Genomic DNA, 10,000 nt, shown 5'->3' with positions numbered 1-10,000 from the left:
CCTCTAGGGATCAAGCTTTAGTGATTTATGGCACTCCTACAATGTGCTTTATTGATAGGGATGATCATCCTCCTATTTGGGATGAACCTTTAGATTTGGATGTCGATTAGTCTCTTCCTTATGAAACCATTGTGGATGATCCTATGGATAAAGACATTCATTTATCCCCTCCTCATGAAGATGCTTTCATACAAGAGGGTGATTTATTAATGGATGACATATTCATATATGATGATAACTCTTTTTCTAACACACATTCCTCTTATGTGGATATTATAAATACTTTACCTTCATTTGAGATTCCTTCAAGTGATGAGGAATTAGTGGAGAATGATATGACTTCCCTTAATGATCTCCCTCTTAGTTATGATCTTATGAAAAATCAAGATTCTACCTCATCTCCTCCTAGGGTGTATTCTTGGCTTCCTTCTTATGAATTTTTTTGTAGCATTGAGACAACTAACATGGTTTAGCTAGATCCTTTGTTGACTATCAAAGGTTGTCCTCACATTACTATAAAAGGCGAACCTATGGAATCTTTAGAGTCTTTTAGTGACCAAGATTCTATAGCTCACACATATTGTACAAGGAGTAACCTTCACCCTAATCCACTACTTTCTACTTTATTGCCACCTTCTCAACCCATTCTTCCTCCTCCACCTCATCTTCCTAGCAAGGAGTATGATTTGATAAACCAATTGCAAAATACCCTTGCCAAGATTTCTTTATGGGAGCTTCTTCAAACTTCACCTACCTAATATGAATCCTTGTAAAAAGCTCTAAAAACTCTACCTACTCCACCTCCTAATCAAGAGAACATCAAGAACTTCTTACAATGCATCCATACTACATCAAGTGTTCCTAAAATTGTATTTACTCAAAAGGATTTACCTTCTAAAGAAGTTCAAAATCAATATAATGCTCTTATGGTGGTTGTTACTATCAATAAAAGTATCCTTCATAGGACCTTGATTGATAATGGATGTAGTGCCTCTCCTATTTGACTTCTATAAGTCATTCCGATGGATGAAACCTTGTTGATCTCTCCTTGAGAAGGGATCATGATTGTGACCATGAGTGGTCTACACCATTGAGGTGATTGGATTTATGTTTCTCTATCAATTACTTTGATTATGCTTTGGCTGATTTCTGAGATTATGATGTGATTTATGGTTCACTAAGGTTTGTGCCAGTGGTTACCAAGATCAATGTGGTATCATGATATTATTTCATGATTATCCTGAGATGTGTGCAAAGATTGCACTATGTACTATTATCGTGCTACACTGGACTAGGTTCCTGTAGTAGTGGTTAGTCATGTTTATGATTGCGCTCTCTTATGTGTTGTAAGTGTCCTTCCATGTTTTTTAAACAACCATCATCAAATTCTTAAATAATTAGAAATGAATTGTCCATGTTGGATTCATTGGTTATGTGTTGCGGATATTTACCTTGTTATAATTTGATCCGAGAGATATTTGTTACTTATGTTATGTTTTACATTTGAGATGACCTAAGGGTCAAATGTTATAATTTGATTTCAGTATCATAGATGTTAGACTACTATGTTGTTCAGTTGATCATATTGCATGATGATGCCATTTTGAGATGATAGTGTGTTTTATGATGATATATGGTTATCCAGTATTTGGATGTATCTCTGATTATGTTATGTGATAGATTTAATGCTATGGTCATTTACTTCATTCCTGCATTGTTATGCTTTATGCGAATGTGAGTGATGTAAATAGATTATTTCAGTATAAATAAATAAATGGTTAAACTAGTCATTTAATACATTTATTGCTTCGGCTATGTTATTATATGCAATTGCACTTGATCATGTTGTTTAGTGTGCAGGATTTATATTCCTGGCAGTGGCACATCGAGTTAGTGATTCAACCATTGATATTTTACCAGTGTCATCCCTGTATGGTTGGCGTATCCTTATTTTAATTGTTTAATTAATCCTTTTGGTGATTATTAAATCCAAACTCATTTGCATTATGTGATTAGACTAGTGAGCATGTTTGTGCATTTAGAGGTTTGCATTGTTGTGAAAGTTGTTAAGAAAATTTCTATGTTTTTTGGTTTTTGGGCTTTATTCAATTGATTTTTAATTTTTGGAAGCTTTGCCAAAAATGAATTCATATTACTAGGAATAGCTTGTTTTTGTTTGGGTTGATTTGAGGTTTAACTAAGTTGGTTGGTTATTTTCTCTAATCGATTATTCACTCAAAAAGTGAATAAATATCCAAAAAAGAATTTAATTCCTTACTTCTTACTTTTGAATTAGAAAGTTTGAGAGTAAAACCCAAAATCCTCTTCATGAGGATTTACTATTTTGTTTTTTGTGGGAGCTATGGGCATGGGATCGTCACAAGGTTGGTCTTGTTGGATCTAGCTAAGGAAGACCTTGGATTGCCATGATTTTTAGCTACTTTTGCGAGATTTTTATTTTATGGTTTAGATTCTCATTTTGCCCTTTTGGCTGTGAGGTAGGGCTTTCCCATTTTATTGTTTTTGCCCCATTTCTACTTCTTTTTTTGGTAGCCATCTTTTAGAAGGCCAAGAACTAGTGTTCCCCTCCATTTCTATTTGTTGGTTCTGCCTGGTTGGTTGGGTATGAACATTTTTCCTATTTTCAAGATGGGGGTTTGGGGGTTTGTGCTGGTCATTTTTGCATATGGTGTCTGAACCCAAATTTTATTGAATTTTTGAGATTTTTGTGCCCAAAGACCAAATGGGTTTTGATTTGAAGTTTTTCAATTTTTGGGGTTTTTACCTCATTTTGTGTGTTATCCTATTTTCTCGAGTTTTCTTGGCATGAGTTTGGTCATGGACCTAGATCATCCATTTGGATGTCAGTGAAACCCTTGTTGCACTTTTATGTTTACATTGGGATGTCTGCCACATATGTACTCCCAATTTTGTATTCGATTGCATGATTTCATACCTAGTGTTACTATTTGTTTTGGAGCCTTGTTATGGTTTCGTGGACACTAAGATTCATGTAGAATCCATACTCCTAGATTGAGGCCGGTTGAGTGAGTTCATGATGTATGGTTTTATTATTTCTTGAGATTTGTGTAGAATCCACCCTCCCGAGTTTGTTTTTGGCAAAGTGATATTTTGCTTGTGTTCTCATCCAGTCTTTGTTTTATGATCTTTGTGATGGTGGTGTGCCACACACAAGTACTTGCACGTACATTTGTCAAGTGACTTGTGAGGCCTGATCTTCTGTAGCACTTCTAGAAGTTGTGATCATTGGGGTTGGGTTGGGAATATGCATGCCTATGGGCACTCATCATTGGATGAGCATGGGTAGGGTAGGGTAGCATATGGAGGGGGCTTCTATCTCGCAGCCTAGCAATCATGGCGCCATAGGTTGGTAGAGGGAGATTTATATAAGTGATAACTAAATAAAATGTGTGAATGATAATTAAATTTAAGATAATAAAACAATGCTTTAGTATGCGAGCCTTCCATTGGAAGTTGAGTCCACACAGATATGAGCTTGGGCTTGTCAATGCCAAGCAACTCTCCATGATGTCAGCCCCTACTTAGTAGCCCATCGAGTGTTTGACCAGGACTTATCGTACTTGCATTGTCTATATTCTTGGTTTCAGTCATCATACTGTCTTGCATGAGTGTTAGCCATGGATGTTGTGCTTTATGTGTGTTTGTGGTTGCATCATTATCTCCATCAGCATGGTGGGAGTGGGCCTGCAAGTTCCACATGGTTGGGAGGCATAGCTACCTATACCACTGTTGGGGACCGATGTACGTAGATGATTTATTGTCCTAGTGCGACCGTTGCTAAATGTTTTCACTTGGTACTTTGGGTTTCGAAGTATGCTTTCTTGTGATTTATGCTTTCATTGGAATGCTTGTATATCATGTTATATGATGTTAGTTACTGTTGCATTTTCTTATTATGATGATTAGCACGAGATGGTTGATGTTACTCGTATTTGTAAGATTATCTTATGCTTTACTTCTAGCATGTTAGATTTTCTTATGCTTATGTTGTAACATGTTTTAGTAGTGACATCCCTTATATGATAGTACTGACGATCTGATTGGTAGCTTGGGATGTTACGTATGGGGGATGGCTAGGGCCCACAGTAGTTTTATGATGCTATTATGGTTGGAAGGAACCGCGTACTTAGTTTGTTATTTTTGCACATTGTGATGTTGCTTCTGTACACTATGATTTTGCTTTTAGTACATCCTTTTTACTGCTATGGGTTTAGATGGATAGATGTTCCTCTTTCTTGTTCATGACATCTTGTTGTTTATGCACCTTAGTGTTTGTTCCTCGATCTACGTGGATTCGGTACTCCCTGGTGTTTAGGTTTGGATTCTTATTTCATCCTTGTTTTGGCCCTTAGAGTAATTCTTTCTTTCTCTAGGTGACCATGCATCAACATTGGGTGATACTTTAAAGTATCACACATATCACACGTCCAAAGGAGAAGAATTGTGTGATACTAGAAAGTATCGCATGCCCTTGTAAACTCTATCATGCGACACTCTATTGTATTACACACCTCTTGGAGAAAGGTCATATGATACTAGTAAAGTATTGCATGCCTTCTTGAGAAGTTTCACCCAAACCTTGATTGTATCGCATGCCTTCATTAGAAAGGTCGTATGATACTAGAAAGTATCGTACTATGCTAATTCAAAGTATCGCTTGGGTTTTAGGAAAAAACCTATTCGGGCAAACATCAGGGACTTTTTGGTTTGACCAAATTTTTTTGGAGGGGTTTTGGATACCCTTTATGGTGTTCTCAAATACCTTTGAATTAGATTTTGAATTCATAATGTTTCGGATTTAGAATCGTTTGTGTTCTTCTATGGTTTGTTGTTTTGTCTGGCAGTGGCATTTAGAGATTTGTTGGTTGCTTGGATTTTTGGTATAGTCTTTCATTGAAATCTTTGTGATCCTTGTATGATGTTGTCACGTACATTCATACTTGTAAAAAAAAAAATGTTGGCTTGAATTGAATCCTTGTTCCAATGATCTTCGGGCGGGGCATTACAATGGATCTAGCCTTAATGGTTGTAGCACGGACATGCTCAAAGCAATTAACGTTGATCTTTCAACTATTCAACCTGATAATGTTACTATATGTGTCTTTAATAACATTTCTAAGAACACTTTGGGAATCATTACCTTACCTATCAAAGTAGGTCCGATCATCTTGAATACATCTATTCATGTTATTCCTGGACCTCTCAATTATAACCTTCTTTTGGGTAGATCTTGGTTGCATGAGATGCATGTTATTCCTTCCACCCTTCAAAGTAAAGTTAAGTTTATACATAACAAAAATATGTATACACTTCATGTAGATGTTGAGCCAAATCCTTGTCTGAATATTCAAACCCACACTACTCCTATTTCTAATAGTAATCCTTCTTCCTCTAATGCTCATCCTGGTGATGATTATGGAACCTTGGATTTTAATCCTACCTTTATTAGAGAGTATAAGGTTTCTGATCTTGGTTTTATAAAGCCACAAAGAGAGTTTGAACAATGGGTTTTTACTTCTAATGCCCTTTGTAACAATTTTTTTGTTGCTTCTATCCATAATGAAACTGTCAAATCTAATAATGATGACATAGTGACTATTGAAGTTCCATTGACTTCTTCTTATATGGCTTCTCATTATGGTATTAGTTATCATTTCCTTGTTAAACAAGGATTCAATGGTTAAGCATGCAGTAAGCATAAATAGGGAATTCAAATACCCTTATAGAATGGGGGGCATGAGCATTCTTATGGATTGGGATTTAATTGTCAACAACAAATCAATGTTAACAACATCTCAAAAAAAACTTCAAAACATGATGAAACTACGAAGGATTTTGACCAAGAAGTTCTTTGCCTAAACTCCTTCATTCTAAGATGATTGCTAGACCTAAATGCAAAAATAAATGTAGTCCACACTTGAAGACTCTTCCTTTTTGTTTATATCATAGATTTCATGATCACTCTACTAATGAATGTCAAGCTTTACATAATAAGATTAGGCATCTCATTGATAGTAAGGTTATTTATATATTGTGTGACAATGATTTATATTTCAATCCTATTTTCTCTAAATAACTTTTATGTTCCTATTATGGAGCTCCAAATTATATAAACAATGGAAGCCTGATCTTTAGGGACTTGTTGTCTTATATAGTGTTGCGAGCAATATAAAAGGTCCCCTTCCATAGTTGTTCCTATGCTTGGGGGGCAAGCATGCCATCTCCATCTTTTCTATCTTTTCGAGATCCGCTTTTCCTTGGTTAAGAAATATCTATCTATTATGTGATATTCAATCATACATGAAAACTTTGGTTTGCATTAAGGATCTATGTCCTTAATCATAACCTATTTTGTTGTTGGACATTGGGTTTCCATGGTTGATAAATCTCTCACCGTGGAAGCTGAATAGTGTGCTATCCCTCACAAGGGTTACTTTTTCTCTTCTTGCTTGATATCTCTTTGCATTTTTCCCTTCCATGGCCTCATAGGAGCTATGACCTTCTTGGCTTGGATTGGGTGTTGTCTATGGATATTGTCTTGATGTTTAAGAAGGCTTTATCCTTGTTCTTTTCTTTCCTTAACATGTCAAAATAGTATGTATTTTTTCCATCTTAAGGAGGGGGGCATACATACAGTCTCCCTCATTCTATATGATGCATTTTTGTTCTAACCTTTTGTTTTGCAACATGCTAAATCTTGGAAGGTAATGCACATAAGTTGCTAAATCCTAAAGAGATATGCATTTTCAATTTTCAATATGCTAAATCCTTCCAAGGTAATGCAAATAAGTTGCTAAATCCTAAAGAGACACACATTTCCAATTTCAAATATGTTAAAACCTTGGAAGGTAACACACATAAGTTTCCAAATCCTGAAGAGATACACATTTTACAAATGTATTCTATGGTGATATGAGAATATGGATCCATTGTTACTTTATAAAAGTCATTAGAAGATGTACTACATACATGCACAAAGCTGCCAGAAGGTGCATAACTTTAGGGGGTGACCATCAAATTTTTTCTTGGTGGGCCATCCTATTCTTTTGTCTTTCATAATGAGATACACACATCTTATTGGGTGAGCTAGCCACTCCTCTCTCCTCCCTCTTTTTTTTTTTTTTTCTAGTGTTGTCTCTCTTATTGTAATATTGGAGTTGACAAAGACTTGAGTCTTTGGGGGCTTGAGGATCGCTTTGTCCCTTTGATTTTAATAAGATTATCTTTTCACTACGATCTACTTTACCAAGAGTTTGCATCAAGTACATACTCTTGCTAAAGTGGGGGCTAAATGTATCATATTAAAATGGAAGTACTTCCATGTTAAGAGTGGTTACCCCTCTGAGTAGGTGATTTAGGGTCATGTCAAGTGCCTTGAATGGGTCCTCATCTTAGATCTAGCTTTTTCCCCTAATTCTTCCCCCTTTTCCACTTTCTTTCTACATTTTTCTAGCATTCTAGACTGAGATCCTAAGATTTTTGACCTCAAGGTCAAGGTCGACCTCAACCTTGACTTAGGTCAAGGATGACCTCAACCCTAAACTAGGTTAGAGTCAACCTTGACCCAGACCCAAGGTCCAAATTTCAAGGTTCCATGATTTTCAAATGTTAGGTTTTGGAAAGAATCATTTTCCCGCTTCTAGGTTAGCTATTTTGGTCTTTGGAATGGTAAAATTTTAAATAACATTTAATCTAGGTCCATTTCTAGGGATAAGGGACCAATAGGAATTCATTTTTCATATGTCGGCCTCTCTAGGAGTTTGTGCCTTAGATCTCTATATAAGGAAGCCTTCCTCTCTCATTTGATCCAACTACTCTTTATTATCAAGTATCCACTTTCATGATCAAGATCTCAAGTACAAGCAAACATTCAAGCATTCAAGCATTCAAGCCTTCAAGAGTTCAAGCATTCAATTCATCAAGGAGATCCATTGTTAGCCATTGAAGGATTCAAGCTCTATGGAGCCCTCTTGTTGTAGATTCATCCATTTCCATTCAAGCCTCTTCCTAATCCAAGATCCATTTAAGATTGGTGTTCAATGTCTAATGCCATTGATTTGAGACATCCTACATATAATTTTGCATTCATTTGGAGCATCTGTACTTGTGGATTTAAGGATTTTAGCATAAACAAGGTCAATAGTTCCATTACTTTGTTTATTCATATGGCAATTTCAATTACATTTCAAGGTTCATTCCAAACTGGGCTTTGACCAAGGCAAACCTCTCATCAAACAAAAAAAAAAACCATTTTTCTTATAGGTACAGGTGTGGAACAACGAGTTGAAGTTCAGATTTGGATACCCTTTTTGGTGAACTTTTGAGATCCACAAACATACTTACGTTGGAGTAGTGCAGGTCAAGGTCATCTTTTTGGATCAAGGTTGAATTTTTAGGGTCAAGGTCAATTTTGTCTACCTAGGTCAAGGTCGACCTACCCTCAAAAAAGAAAAATATTAATGCATTTTGTAGATCTCATAGTTTCAGTTCAACCACACAAAAATCAACAGTTTTTGAGACTATTTGACAAGGTTTTCAGCCAATTCTTTTTCAGAGGTAAGTACCTTTTATTTCTTCATTTCAATATTTTTCATCTACATTTACTTTCCAAATCATAAAAATCTATATGTATGTGTAAAATATGGGTTTAGGGTCTCTTTAATGTGCATTATTCCACATCCTATTCATCCATATTTTTCATTATACATATGTAAAGGGAGATATAAGTTAGAGTATAGTCAAAGGGGTCTGAGTAATATTGTAATTAGAAATTATAAGGTTGTGAGATGGTATAAATAGAAAGTGATCCATATTTTTGAATTTTATAATGGCCATGTGAATAACTTCACATTTTTTGAGGTCTCTTTAATGTGCATTATTCCACATCCTATTCATCCATATTTTTCATTATACATATGTAAAGGGAGATATAAGTTAGAGTATAGTCAAAGGGGTCTGAGTAATATTGTAATTAGAAATTATAAGGTTGTGAGATGGTATAAATAGAAAGTGATCCATATTTTTGAATTTTATAATGGCCATGTGAAGAACTTCACATTTTCAGAGGTAAGTACCTTTTATTTCTTCATTTCAATATTTTTCATCTACATTTACTTTCCAAATCATAAAAATCTATATGTATGTGTAAAATATGGGTTTAGGGTCTCTTTAATGTGCATTATTCCACATCCTATTCATCCATATTTTTCATTATACATATGTAAAGGGAGATATAAGTTAGAGTATAGTCAAAGGGGTCTAAGTAATATTGTAATTAGAAATTATAAGGTTGTGAGATGGTATAAATAGAAAGTGATCCATATTTTTCAATTTTATAATGGCCATGTGAAGAACTTCACATTTTTTGAGAATCTTTTGAAAGTTTGAGTTTTGGACTTAGCCAATTTTCCCATATGTTGCGATAAATTCCAAAGGGGAAGATTGTTGGCAATTTGGATGGGGTAAATAGTACGACATTGTCATTTATGGAAACATATACTCAGTATGAAGTGAGAAAAGTATGAAGATATAGTTTTGGCAATTAGACATAGAAAATTATCTATGTATTATGCAGTTTATTTGTTAGTACGGTTAGAGGTTTGATTGGCGAGCTTCATAGAAATATTATTGACACATGCAAAGTTACCTAGTAATAGTATAGTATGTCAAGATATCATACCTGAGAGTGTGAAGTAGTACAAAGAGTGTGTGTGTAGATATAGATATATAGGTATAGGTATGCCTATATGTATCTAAGCATATCAAAAGGAACCCAAGTCAAAGGGGATTCTACCCCAGGAGCTAAAATAAGTTTGAAATAACTTAAATAAATCAATAATTAATCATAATTTTTGACAACATAATGATGTTTGAGAAGTTTTAACCCTTCAATATTTAGGTATTTTTTTAATCACAACTTGCCTACTTTGTAACCATCTTTAGTTCCATATCTGATAAG

Source organism: Cupressus sempervirens, chromosome 7 (assembly GCF_028749045.1).
Source record: "Cupressus sempervirens isolate cs-2001-9-10 chromosome 7, ASM2874904v1, whole genome shotgun sequence".
Lineage (NCBI taxonomy): Eukaryota > Viridiplantae > Streptophyta > Pinopsida > Cupressales > Cupressaceae > Cupressus > Cupressus sempervirens.
The sequence above is the reverse complement of the archived record's forward strand: the minus strand, read 5'-3'. Positions refer to the sequence as shown.